Source organism: Pogoniulus pusillus, chromosome 42, assembly GCF_015220805.1.
Source record: "Pogoniulus pusillus isolate bPogPus1 chromosome 42, bPogPus1.pri, whole genome shotgun sequence".
NCBI classification, from domain to species: domain Eukaryota; kingdom Metazoa; phylum Chordata; class Aves; order Piciformes; family Lybiidae; genus Pogoniulus; species Pogoniulus pusillus.
This window is the reverse complement of record NC_087305.1, coordinates 6,098,703-6,111,851: the sequence shown is the minus strand read 5'-3', so window position 1 is coordinate 6,111,851 and position 13,149 is coordinate 6,098,703. Positions and strand designations below refer to the sequence as shown.

Below are 13,149 nucleotides of genomic sequence, written 5' to 3'. Positions count from 1 at the left end.
TGTTCTGTGTCTGCAGGGACTGTGATTCACTCAGTTGACTCAGCTTAAGCCATTTTGCACCACACATGATTCCTTCCTCAGATCCAAGTGCTTAATGACCACTTTGGAGGTTATGTTCTTGGTGTTGTACCTCATTCTGTAGCACTGTAGTACTTCCTTATGCAGGGAGACCTCTCTGAATCCTGGGTGTGCTCCATGTGCTCAGCCACCGCAGGATTGAGAGGCTAAGGCAAAGGAAGAGCTCTGAGCAGCAGTGGAATTTGGAGAGTGCTGACAGGCAAGTGGGGGATGCTGGAATGTGAGGACAATGACAACTTGTGATTGAAAGAATAATTCATGTTGGCACAAGGAGGTCTGAGGCCTGATGTCTCAGGTTCTAGGTGCTGGGTCAGAGTGATGTATACTCACCCAGATGTCCATACCAAGCACATAACTGCTGTAGCCTGTGTTCACAAGCCCTGCTGCTGCTTTCACCTCTTCCAAAGGAGGTAGACTGGTGTGTAGATCAGGAGAATTGTTTTCTCTGTGTCTAGGGGTAAGCATGCTGTAGGCACCTGCCTTAGAATCACTGATAAGTTGCAGGACTGTACTGTGTAGACTGTCAAGGGAGGGGATTCTGCCCCTTGGCTCTGCTCTGAGACCTCACCTCCAATAATGCTTCCAGTTCTGGTGTCCCCAACAAAAGGACACAGAGCTGCTGGAGGGAGTCCTGTGTGGAATGGCAAGGCTCTTCTATCACCCAAATACCTGTCTCTGACTGCAAACCAACCTTACAGCTCCTGCCACTGTGAGTGACCTGCAGCCCTTCATTCCTTCTTATTGGTATCATTCTACTGGCTGTGAAGTTCCAGCTAGTTCTGAGAACAACACTTGCAACAGGGAATGTAGGCAGAGGATACTTAGCTGATTCTACCCCTTGGCTCTGCTCTGCTGAGAACTCACCTCCCAGTCATGCCTCCAGTTCTGCTGTCCCCAGCAGAAGAAGGACACAGAGCTGCTGGAATGAGTCCAGAGGAAGCCACAAAGATGATCCAAGGGCTGGAGCACCTCTGCTGTGAGGACAGGCTGAGGGAGCTGGGGGTGTGCAGCCTGGAGAGGATAAGGCTCCAGGGAGACCTCAGAGCTGCCTGCAAGAGCTGAAAGGATCCTGCAGGAAGGCTGCAGAGAGACTTTTTCTGAGGGTGTCTAGAGACAGGACAAGGAGGAATGGTTTGGAGCTGAGACAGAGCAGAGTTAGACTGGAGCTGAGGAGGTGTATCTTCAGTAGGATGGTGGTGAGACTCTGGCACAAGCTGCCTAGGGAGGCTGTGGCTGTCTTCTCCTTGGGGGTGTTGAAGGACAGGTTGGTGAGGCCTTTAGCAGCTGAGTTTGGTTGAGAGGTGTCCCTGCCCATGGTGGGGAGTTTGGAGTAGATGATCTCTGAAGTCCCATCCAACCTGAGCCATCCTGGGGTTCTGTGAAACACTTCCCAGTGTGCACCATGCCATTAGACAGTGTGTGCGCTAATTACGGTGAGTGTGACCGTGCTGGCGCGCTGGCACTGCCCGAGTTAATGGCCCCAGTCATCACCATTTAGCACACCTCCTCGCGTTCACTCACTTGGATTAATTTCAGTGCTGGAAAATGCTGAGTGCATTCATTCCAGAGGTCTTGCAGCAGTGTCCTGACTGAGACTGAAATGATGAAACATCATCTGCTGAGACCTCTGGAATTTGCCAGGAGGTTACCTGATTATTTTTTGTTCTCCATCTCTTGCAGTTTGCAGCTATAGTAGCTCTAACTAGGAGACACTTCTAAAAACGCAGAGAATGTAAAGTTCTTTGGTTTTGTGTTGCTGTTTTTTGCCAGAGAGTCAGTGTTTTTTTGGTTTGTGGCTTGATTTTGATTTTCTAGAGAAGTAGGCGTGCTTCCCTCTCTGGAATGTGGGATCTCTTACTGCTTTTTGCTCAGGTAACACAGCTTCTGGTGCTAACTTTAACAGATCTTTCCTGTGTGACCCTTGGAGACTCATTTTGAGATCTTCCTGTTTGAGATCACTGTCTGTAGGGACAGATGTAGTAACTACCTGCCTAAAATATTTAAGTGAGCCTTGCTGTGACCTGCTCTGAGCAGCTCTGAGTGATTTGTATCATTTAAAGTGTTTATCTTGGAAGCTCACCTGTGGTGCTTGTGTTTGGCAGAGCTAATGAAAGGCCCTGGAACTTGCCCATAAGGCAAAAGGAAGCAAGAGCATGAAGAAAGATTACCCAGGTCTCAAATTAGCACTCTGACTGCTGGACTGTTTGTCTGGTGGCCCTACCTTCCAGGTTAGCAAACCCCAATTGGCTAAGATTTATGATGTGCTGGTGACCGGCAGCTACAAATAGTGTAGTCTGTGAGCACAGGCTGAGAGAGTTGGGGCTCCGCAGCCTGGAGAGGAGAAGGCTTCGAGGAGACCTTGGGGTGGCCTTCTGTGGTCTGAAGCAGGCACAGGAGGGCTGGGGAGGGACTACTGAGAAGGTTGTGTATTGACAGGACAAGGGGGAATGGGTTTGAACTGGCAGAGATTGAAACTGGATGTTACGAAGAAGTTGTTTGCAGTGAGGGTGGTGAGACACTGGAACAGGTTGCCCAGGGAGGTGTTCAGGACCAGGCTGGATGAGGCCTTGAGCTACCTGTTGTAGTGGGAGTTGTCCCTGCCTGTGGCAGGGGATTGGAACTGGATGAGCTTTGAGATCTCTTCCAACCTAAACCATTCTGTGACTTTATGATTTTGACTTTTCTGCCATAACAGAGCTTGGAAATAGAGCAGAAGGAAAATTTCTTCATTTGATCTGTGAATTTTAATACTTGCTGACAAGGAAGCAGCTGTGTTCAGGTTGTGAAGCTTTCTCCCAGTTCTTCAGCATTCTATTTTGAACTGGGTGGTCTGGGAGGCTGAGGGCAGACCTCATTGCTGTCTACATCTATCCAAAGGGATGTTGTGGAGAGGCTGCTGCTGGTCTCTTCTCACAGGTAACTGGAGACAGAGCAAGGGGGAATGCCCTCAAACTGAGGCTGAGGAGGTTTAGATTGGACACTAGGAAAAAGTTTTTCAGGGAGAGAGTGGTCAGGGACTGGAATGAACTGCCCAGGGAGGTGATGAAGTCACCCACCCTGGGTGTGTTTAAGGGTCATTTGGATGTGGTGCTTGGGGTGCAAGAGGGCTCTGCTACCCTCCATGACAGGGTTTAAGGTGAATCTTGTAGAGTAGGGTTCTGGGTTGGACTTGGTGATCCTGAGGGGCTCAGCCAGCCTGCAAGTTTCTGTGATTCTATGATTCTGTGACACTCAAGTCCTTTTAAAGGTGAAAGTGGGCAGCAAATCACCAACCCTGCTGCATATAGCTCCTGCAGTTGGGCACACAGGCATGTAAAGTTTCCCAAATGTCTGCCCAGCCATCTGGCATAGCTATAGCAGGTAAGACCAAGAACAAGGACAGGGCTGTGTTCTTGGCAGAATCACATTAAAGTATGACTTAAAGCAAAGACAAGACATTAAAACTGGTAATTATGTCCCTGTCTTTAACCCCACTCAACAATAAAGGATTGTCAGCAATTGATCACTTGGATTTAGGGGTTTGATTGCACTTGTATGTAAATTAGCAGTTGCCCTCACAATGGTGAAATATGACCTTTAGAAACAGAATAATATCAGATTAATTTGTAGGTTGTGTAACCTCCTTGATTGTGGCACACAAATTATAAAGACAGCACTAAACACCCCTAGTGAAACTGCGAGTTGGTGTTTGCTGCTATGGCATAAAGACAGGGACAAACTGATCATAGAATCAGTCAGGGTTGGAAGAGACCACAAAGATCATCCCATTCCAACTCCCCTGCCGTGGGCAGGGCCACCTCACACTAGAGCAGGTTGTCCAAAGCCTCATTCAGCCTGGCCTTAAACCCCTCCAGGGGTGAGGCTTCCACCACCTCCCTGGGCAGCCCATTCCAGGCTCTCACCACCCTCATGCTGAAGAACTTCTTCCTAACCTCCAGCCTAAATCTCCCCATTTCCAGCTTTGTTCCATTCCCCCCAGTCCTATCGCCACCTGACAGCCTAAAAAGTCCCTCCCCAGCTTTTTTGTAGGCCCCCTTCAGATACTGAAAGGTCCCCTGGGAGCCTTCTCTTCTCCAGCCTAAACAGCCCCGAGTCCCTCAGTCTCTGCTCACAGCAGAGCAGCTCCAGCCCTCTGCTCATCCTTGTGGCCCTTCTCTGGACACCTTCCAGCACCTCCATATCCCTCTCATCCCAGGGACTCCAGAACTGGCTGCAGTGCTCCAGATGTGGTCCCAGCAGTGTAGAGCAGAGGGGCAGGGTCACTTCCCTGGCCCTGCTGCTCACACTGCTCCTGCTGCAGCCCAGGCTCTGGTTGCTCTCTGGGTGCCAGAGCACACTGACAGCTCCTATTGAGCTTCTCCTCCACCAGCACCCCCAAGTTCCCCAAGCCAGTCCCTGCCCAGCCTGTATTGGTGGTTGGTATTGCCTCAGCCCAGTTGCAGGACCTTGCACTTGGCATTGTTGAACTTCGTGAGGTTGGCTTGGGCCCACCTCCACAGCAGGTGCAGGTCCCTCTGGCTGGCATCCCTGCCCTCCAGCTGTCTGCCACATCACACAGCTTGTTGATCATAAGTATGTCCCAGTAGGTCAGAAATACACCCAAAAGGTGACATTTAAGTACTTTGCTGAGGCTTATCCCTGGGATATGTACGTTGGAAAAGGAAAATGTCTTGGAGGAACAATGTGAGGATGTCCCCTCCCTGGAGGTGTTCAAGGCCAGGTTGGATGAAGCCCAGTGGAAGGTGTCCCTGCCTGTGGAAAGGAGAGGTTGGAATTAGATGATCTTGAAGGTCCCTTCCAACCTAAGCCGTTCTGTGTTCTCATGATGTGAAGAAAAGAGGCAGACCTTTGCTGCTTTGGTGCTTTTGATCAGTTAAGTCGTTTGTTACTTGTGTGGCATCACTGGTATGGGGAGTGCAGGACCCTGGGTATGAGGCACAGACCTCAGAGCCTCCTCTGGGCCTTTCCTTTCCCTTTGATTTTTTTTTTTTTTTTTAAAGCCTCTCTGCAGTAAATTTACCTCTGGAGATCATTTCACTCATGCTCCCTTGGTCAAGTTTCAGCTGCTGGTGCCCAAACAACTAACTGGTTGCCCAAACCAAGTCACGCCAAGAGGCCTCCAAAGCCCTCAACCTTCCTGATTGTGTGCAAAGTCCATTAAAGACCTCAGTTTGGTTCTGAATGTGAAAGTTACCATACTTAAACTCTGACTTGCTTTAATTTCCACGCCGATGTATGACTTCAAGCCAGCAGTGTACCTCTTTTCCTTGAGGACTCTGTTTCTGTAGCCTGTACTATTAACAATTAATGCTCAGATTTCTAGGATGGATTTACTCTAATTTTAATAAAAGGCCTCAAAGGAAGGGTCAGTGAACTGTAAGAAATAAATATTTCATAAGCAGTCTTTGGTTCTTGTTGCAATATTTATGGATGATAAAGCTGTCTTGAGCAGGCAGGGTTCAGCAGAGAGGCCATGTGTGACAACATGACAAGGTTTCATAACAGACAATGTGTATAATTAAAGCAAAGAGGTGGAATGGAGGTAGAAGGAGCATCCATTTCATTACATGAGTCTTCAAGGAGTAGTAAATCTGGAGTGGCTGCATACTGCAAGAGGCTCTCCTCGAGTTAAGGCTAATACAGGCTTCTCGGAGAACATAATGGGGAGAAAGTGGATAAAAAAGTATTCATAGACTGTCAGGGGCTGGAAGGGACCTTGAAAGATCATCTGCTCCAGCCAGGTGATCTTTATGTTTTCAGATGATCCTTTCCTTTTTTATTTTCAATACTCCTTAGCTTGATGGATGAGCACAAAAGTTGTGAAGTGGTGAAACCATTTAATGTGATTTAAGCTTTACATAAAAGGAAGGATGTGGAGCTGTTCTTTTAAATGCATGTGGCAGGGCTAGAGAGGTTCTCCTCCCCCTCTGCCCTGCTAAGCTCACACCTGTGCCCAGTTTTAGGCTTCCAAATTCAAGAGAGGCAGGGATCTGCTGAAGAGAGTCCAACAGTGAGCTGTGAGGATGATGAATCAGCTTCAACATCTCTATCGAGAGAGCCCTGTGGCTGTTTAGTCTGGAGAAGACTGAGAGGGGAGTAATCAGTGTCTCTCAATATCTAAGGGGTATGTGTCAGGATGAAGGTTCCAAGCTCTGTTATGTGATGCCCAACTACAGGACAAGGAACAATGGGTACAAGCTAGAGCACAGGAGACTCCACCTCAGTGTGAGGAGAAACTTCTTTCAGTGAGGGTGACAGAGCCCTGGAGCAGGCTGCCCAGCGAGATTGTGGAGTCTCCTTCTCTGGAGGCTTTCCCAACCCACCTGGATGCATTCCTGTGTGAACTACCCCGGATGATGCTGCCTTGGCAGGGAGGGTGGACTGAAGGATCTCTGGAGGTCCCTTCTAACCTCTAAAGTTCTGTGATTCTGTGAAATGTGAGGTGAAAACACATTTGTACAAAGCACCACTTGAGTTGGATGGAGCCATTCAGTTTGAGTGGAATCACTTGGTGGGACAGCAGTGTGCCCTTGTGGCCAGTGAGATCCTAGGGTTTATTATGAAGAGTGTGTCCAGCAGGTTGAGAAAGGTTTTCCTCTGAATCTACTCTGCCCTGGAGAGACCTCATCTTGAGTACTGTGTTCAGTTTGGGGCTCCCCAGTTTAAGATGGAGAGGGATTTGCTGGAGAGGGCACTGAGGATGATGAGGGGACTGGAGCACTGCCTGGTGAGGAGAGGCTGGGGGCCCTGGGGCTGTTTAGTCTGGAGAGGAGAAGACTGAGAGGGGATTTAATCAATGCTTATAACTATCTGAGGGTTGAGGGTCAGGAGTGGGGCACAGGCTCTGCTCACTGCTCCGTGGGATAGGACAAGCAGCAGTGGATGGAAGCTGCAGCACAGGAGGTTCCAACTCAACACAAGGGGCAACTTCTTTACTGTAAGGGTCCCAGATCCCTGGCACAGGCTGCCCAGAGAGGTTGTGGAGTCTCCTTCTTTGGAGACTTTCCAGGCCTGTCTGGATGTGTTCCTGTGTGCCCTGATCTAGATTTTGTGGTCCTGCTCTGTCACAGGACTTGGCTTGATGATCTTTTTTGAGTCTCTTCTAACCCCTAACATCCTGTGAGCCTGTGGTGGTCTGAAGGTGACTGATCAAGACTCCTGTGAAGGAGTTGGTAGGTGCAGTGCGTGTGGGCAGAAACTGGTTTTACACCCCCTGGCTTTTAATTTTCAGTTCATGTTAGTAAGATTTGAAAGTCCTTACTGAAAGGTGGACTCTGGCTTTGCTTGTCTCAGCCAGCAGCCAGCCAGAGCTTGCAGCTGCTGGGCGGGAATGCAAACCCTGAGAAAAATGTTAGGTCTACAGAGCAGAGCTCATATTTGAGCTTTGGCTTTCTGGTTGCTAAATGAGAGGTGAAGACATAATGAGAAGTGTTTGTCAGCAGGGAGAAGAGCACATCTTCAGCTGCAAGATCTTGCTGTTCATTACTTAGTGGAATGACACTATCCACAAAGGCTGCTGAAGTCAGTGCATCAAGGAGAGGAAAAAGCTGTGTTCTAAACCACAGCCTGCACCACACTGCTAATGTAGAGTGAAATGAGCAAGCTTCTGCTAAGAGAATATTGAGCATTTGTAAAGGTTTATGATATTAAAGAAAGAAGGAGCCCTAATTGTGTTTGTTAATTCACAACCTCGTGACTATTTTAAGAGAAACTAAATGTGAACAAAGCAATAATCTGCCCTGGAAACTAACACAAATGCTGGGTATCCATTGCCATTATTTCAGCAGATCCTGTCTTGATCACAAAGACAGAGAAGGAAAGAGTCATTTCAGATTAGACAACTATTGCTTCCCTAAACTGCTTCGTGTCAGTTCTGAGGCTTCTTTTGTTCTTTCCTGTCCTCCTCACCTTCACATGGTGAGAATGAGTTTGCTGTTGGGATGTCAGCACCTTGCAGCTGACCTGGCTTTACAGGGTTAGAATGTGGCCACAGTGTAAGGTCCTGCCAGGTTGGATGAGGCCTTGGGCAGCCTAGTCTAGTTGAGAGGTGTCCCTGCCCATGGCAGGGAGGTTGGAGGAGATGATCCCTGAGATACCTTCCAACCTGAGCCAATCTGTGACTTTTCCCTAAGTATTACTCTAACTCACAGTGTTGCTGGCTTCATCTGTTTGTGCTTATTTATTTATTTCATGGCATCATCAAGTTGTAGTGCAGAGTTTATGTATAAGATACTTATGTCACTGTCTTGAAAAAGAGGATTGTTTTCATGTTCAGGTAAATTGAAGTCAGCCTGCATCTCCAAATGTCTGTCTGTTGACCTGAAGAGCAGTCAAATGCTTCCATCCTGGCAGAAATGCTAACGTTATTTTCTTTGGCTTTTGAGGGCCACAAAATGGTAACTCGGGGTAAATTTGAGATCACAATCGCAGGCCCAGCCAGCCACAGAGCTTTGGCCAGTTCTCTGCCCTTTCAGAGCACTGTCCCCTTTCAGTGCACCTGACATTGCCATGTCCCAAAGAAGAGGGAAAAGGGCCACAGCCCAAATGCTGCCCACTTCCAACTAGTGCAGTCAGCATCTCTCAACACCAGGCAAGAGAGAGCTGTTGCAGAACGTTCCTGACACCCCATCTTATGACTTCGAAGTGAATCTGCTGGGTTCTCCCTTTTCATTCTGCCCATCTAAAAGACCTGTGTTCCTCACTCGCCCACAGAGACACTGCTGTAACCCCCACCCCACTGGGCTGCATGCCCAGGATGTTTTTAAAGTGTATTGCTCCTGACTTGTGTGTTCATCTTACTTGTAAGGTGATTGATTTCAGTCACCGGGCCAGAAATGCCCTTCCAAATTGTCACTGTTTGAGGGCACGGCTCAGGGAAAATGCAGGCACAAATCATCCCCAAAATAAAAAGGTCAACCAGTATTGAATTAGTTCATCTACAGAACTCCGTGGAATTAGCAATGTACTCTTAAATTGCTTCTTGATTGAGGACTTTTGCCTCATTAATCCTAAAGAACCAATGAGTGCCGTTTAAAGTCTAACAGAATAATGAGGTGAGACCTCAGAGACCATGCACACACTGCACTGCAGAAGGCAACAGCCACCTTGTGCCGAAACATGCAAAGCACAGCAGAGATGCTGTGAGCAGCCAGAGCCTGTGAATCTCTCTTTTTGCTGTGGTAGAGACTCAGAGGCTCAGCTTAACTTACCTTCAAATAGCCACAGCCCAGTGTTGCCCCAGTGTAACCTAGACACCTCTAAGAGTTAGAATCATAGTCAGGGTTGGAAGGACCACAAGGATTATCCAGTTCCAACCCCCCTGCCATGAGCAGAGACACCTTACACTAGATCAGGCTGTCCACAGCCTCATCCAGCCTGGCCTTAAATGCCTCCAGGGATAAGGCTTCCACCACCTCCCTGGGCAACCCCTGCCAGGCTCTCACCACCCTCATGCTGAAGAACATCCAGACTGACTCTCCCCATTTCCAGCTTTGTTCGATTTCCCCCCAGTCCTATCACTACCTGACAGCCTAAAAAGGCCCTCTCTAGCTTTCTTGTAGCCCCCTTAAGATACTAAAAGGCCACAATAAGGTCACCCGGGAGTATTCTCCTCTCCAGACTGAACAGCCCCAACTCCCTCTCCTCATGGTTGGGTGTGTTAGTGAAGAGATGGCCATGAACAGCACTGGGACCAATCTGATCAGCACAAAATGAGGTATATATGAGCACAGATTTCACCCAAAAGAAAATGAATAAGCTGCATTATCCTTTATCCTCCTGACTCCTTCCTCCTGCTACTGATGCAGCTCGTGGCCCCAGTGGATGGATCTTCAGCTTTCCCATGGTCTTCCATGGGAACATCTCACAGAATCAGCCAGGTTGAAAAAGACCTCTGAGATCGAGTCCAACCTATCAGCTAACCCTTCTAATTATCTAAACCGTGGCACTAAATGTCTCATGCAGCCTCCTCTTAAATGCCTTCAGGGATGGTGACTCCACCACCTCCCTGGGCAGCCCATTCCAATGCCAATCACTCTTGCTGTGAAGAGCTTCCTCCTAGCATCCATCCTGAACCTGCCCTGGCTCGACTTGAGTCTGTTTCTTGGGAGATATTTCAGTCTTCTCTTAGTCTCGTTTTCCTTTAAAGAAGACAAAAGAAAGCCTGTTTGAGTTTTCTCTGACTTCTCAGAAGCCTGCTGGTGTCTCTGTACTGCATCATTTGAGCTGTCTCAATGGACAAAGGAAACCTAAAACTTTTACAGATGCTGGCCAGTGTAGAATTTCTGCCAGCTTGATGTTATTTGATTTCTTCTTGTTTGTGAGTGTATTCCTTGCCTTACCACCCTCCTCCCTTTCAAAGAAGAGATATCTGTCTTGGGTGTCTAGATATAACCTGCTCAGCCAAACATTGCACCCAGCTTTGCACCCAGAGGCAGCAAATTAACTCTGTGATGTGATTACTTCTAATCTTTGTCTTTCCTCACCTGTCTTCCTGATGCTGCTTGTGCGTCCGACCTGGAGCTCTGTGTGTGTGTAAATTAGGCTGTAAACTCTCCAGCTCTGGGAGCAGGGCTTGTTCTTAAACTGCTCTATAAAATACCTCAGAAAAAAATTCTGCTGCTGTTATGAATAATATTGAGGATAATGAGGCAATTTTCCCTGTTAGTGATGAAAAAAAAAAATCCTTCAAGCGCTGGGAAGGTTGGAATGAGTGATTAGCTTCCTCTTGCAGCTGATGCAGTCAGCAGCAACACTGACTTGCCAAGCAGTCCAGGAAGGGCACTGCTTTACTCCAGTTGTTTCCCATCTCTCCCATTCCTGTGGCATCCATACAGCTCTGTGTCTTGCCTTCATATGCCTGCCCAGGTAACAGCCCCTCCTTTTCTTTGTTAATGTCAAAAGACATTCTCAGCCCTGCAGGGGACAGACAGCATTACCGTCTGGTCTCATGTTGAGTTATTAATTTAACCAAGAATTTCAATTTCAGTTAGCCTGAGGTTAGTCTTCTGCACTGGCAGCCCCCTCCTCATTCCAGTAGTGTCCCTAGTAATAACCTTTGCCTGCCTCATTACCTTTTTGCATGCATAATAGCACCATGTAGCGGGGCATTAAAATAATGAGGGATAAAAATGGTGCATGGGTGTCCAGGATATTTTATAATGGGTTCCCCACCTGGTCAGAAAAAGGACATGTTCAGCATGTGCCTTATTCTTCAAGGAATATTGGGGGGGAGAAAAAAGTTACTTTTTAGTGACCAATATCCTTTTATTTTCTGTGTCTGTCATCTCTGTAAACAGCGTTAGAAGAAACATAGAATGGCTCAGGTTGGAAGGGGCCCAGAAGTGGACGCAGTAATCAGGGTGTGGTCTAACCAGTGCTGAGTACAGGGGCAGCTCCAGTCTCGCACTGCTCTGCCTCAGCTTCCAACCTTTCCCCCTTGTCCCGTCTATTTTGGAATCCGCAGAGGGAGCTTGATGGCATAGAGAGTCAGGTCTCTGACACTCCTAACGACACTGACTTCTGCTGTTGTGCTTGTGGAGGTTCTCCCAGCCCTGCTGCTTGCCCTGGGTTGCTGGAGAAGTGTCGAACAGTCAAGTGGGTCATTTCTGCTCAATTACTGCAAGTTATTGTCCCACTGAATCCAGATTTTCTGAACGTTAATGGAAAAAACCCTCCCTCTCCCCCCAGCTCTTGCCATTCCATTTTATGGCCTTATTAAATCTTACACTTCTTTATCATACAGTGACAATTACTGGAGTGTAGGACAGAGCTCTTCTCTGCATCAACCCTGGCATGTGCACTTTCTCTTGTCACCAGTACAGGCTGAATGATTTAGACCGAATGAGCAGTCCTGAGAGGTATTTTCACACTCTTGACAGGGTTATATAACAAGAGAAAGGCCATTAACAAACACAGAGGAATAAGCAGAAGGAGAAGGCAGGTGAAGAATGGGTGAGTAAATCCTTAGATCTGTCACTTCATAATAAAATAGCCTTCGTGGCAAGATTTAATGAGCTGCTTGTCCCACTAAAGAGGGAGGGAAACACTGTCATCCTGCACATCCCAGAGATTTTTTGGCATGGGTTGTGGCTGCTAACCAAGGCAAGGCTGAAGGGTGGTGTGAGTGCATCTCCACTTGGTGTAGGTGCTCCCCTTGTTAGTGAGAAGTTTCTGCCTCCCAGATCGACCTGGTACTGAGATGTCTGTGTCTGCAGGCAGAGCAGAACTTAGGCTCTCTCTGTGGGGAGAGTAAAGGACTCCAGTAAATGGCAGTGTTTTATTTTTATTCACTCCCAGAAAGGCAGTGGCTCTGTTGTTTTTTTTCCTCCTCCCATCATGAGCAATTCTTAGTTCCTGCACTGATTTCAGCAGTTACTCTTCAGCTCCCCTTCTCATTAATTCTGCAGAAGAATGATCCTTGTAGCAGGCATGATTAAGGACTGAGGGCCCTCCTCCACAGCAAAGTGTACTTTGCTGTTAGATGGTGCAAAACAAAACACTTTTGGTGCCTCTGATACAAGGAACTACACTTTCTAAGGGGCCTGCTTTAAGGCTTGTCTTGAACTCTGACTTCCTCAGAAAGAAGTTAAGAGCTGATGATTTATTCCTTTATAAAAACATCAAGCCAAGAATGTGTTTTCCTCTTGTAACAACTCCCTGCCACACTACAGAGGCAGTTGTCATCTGCTCCTGTCGTAAATGCAATCACAAGACACTGTATTTAGCCCTGTTGGGCTTTTTGGCCACCTTAGCCCTCTGAGAACAGTAGCACTTGGTTTTTACAGTGTAGTAAATAACAGCTGAGTAATTATACTACAGATGCAGCCCATGAGTTACTAACCACTGGATGAGAAAGACTGTCTGTGAACTGAAGAGTTCAAATGCTAAGAGAAGGGTAACAAAGCTGGTGAAGGGTCTGGAGAGGAGCAGCTGAGGGAGCTGGGAGTGTTGACGTGGAGAAGAGGCAGCTGAGGGTAGACCTTGCTGCCCTGGAAGGAAGTTGCAGTGGTGTGGGGATTGGTCTCTTCTCCCTAGAATTGGGTGATAGGCCAAGATGAAACGGCCTGAAAT

At 47.7% G+C, this 13,149-nt stretch overlaps 1 long non-coding RNA gene across 1 annotated transcript in view; it reads left to right on the top strand.

Annotated features, from left to right (window-relative positions):
• Window positions 1-7,746, top strand: part of LOC135192484 (uncharacterized) — a 41,985-nt gene extending 34,239 nt beyond the window's left edge. The window contains exon 2 of the long non-coding RNA XR_010308999.1: window positions 7,518-7,746. This is a non-coding gene — a long non-coding RNA (uncharacterized LOC135192484). The remainder of the gene's footprint in view (window positions 1-7,517) is intronic.
• The last annotated feature ends 5,403 nt before the right edge of the window (window positions 7,747-13,149 follow it).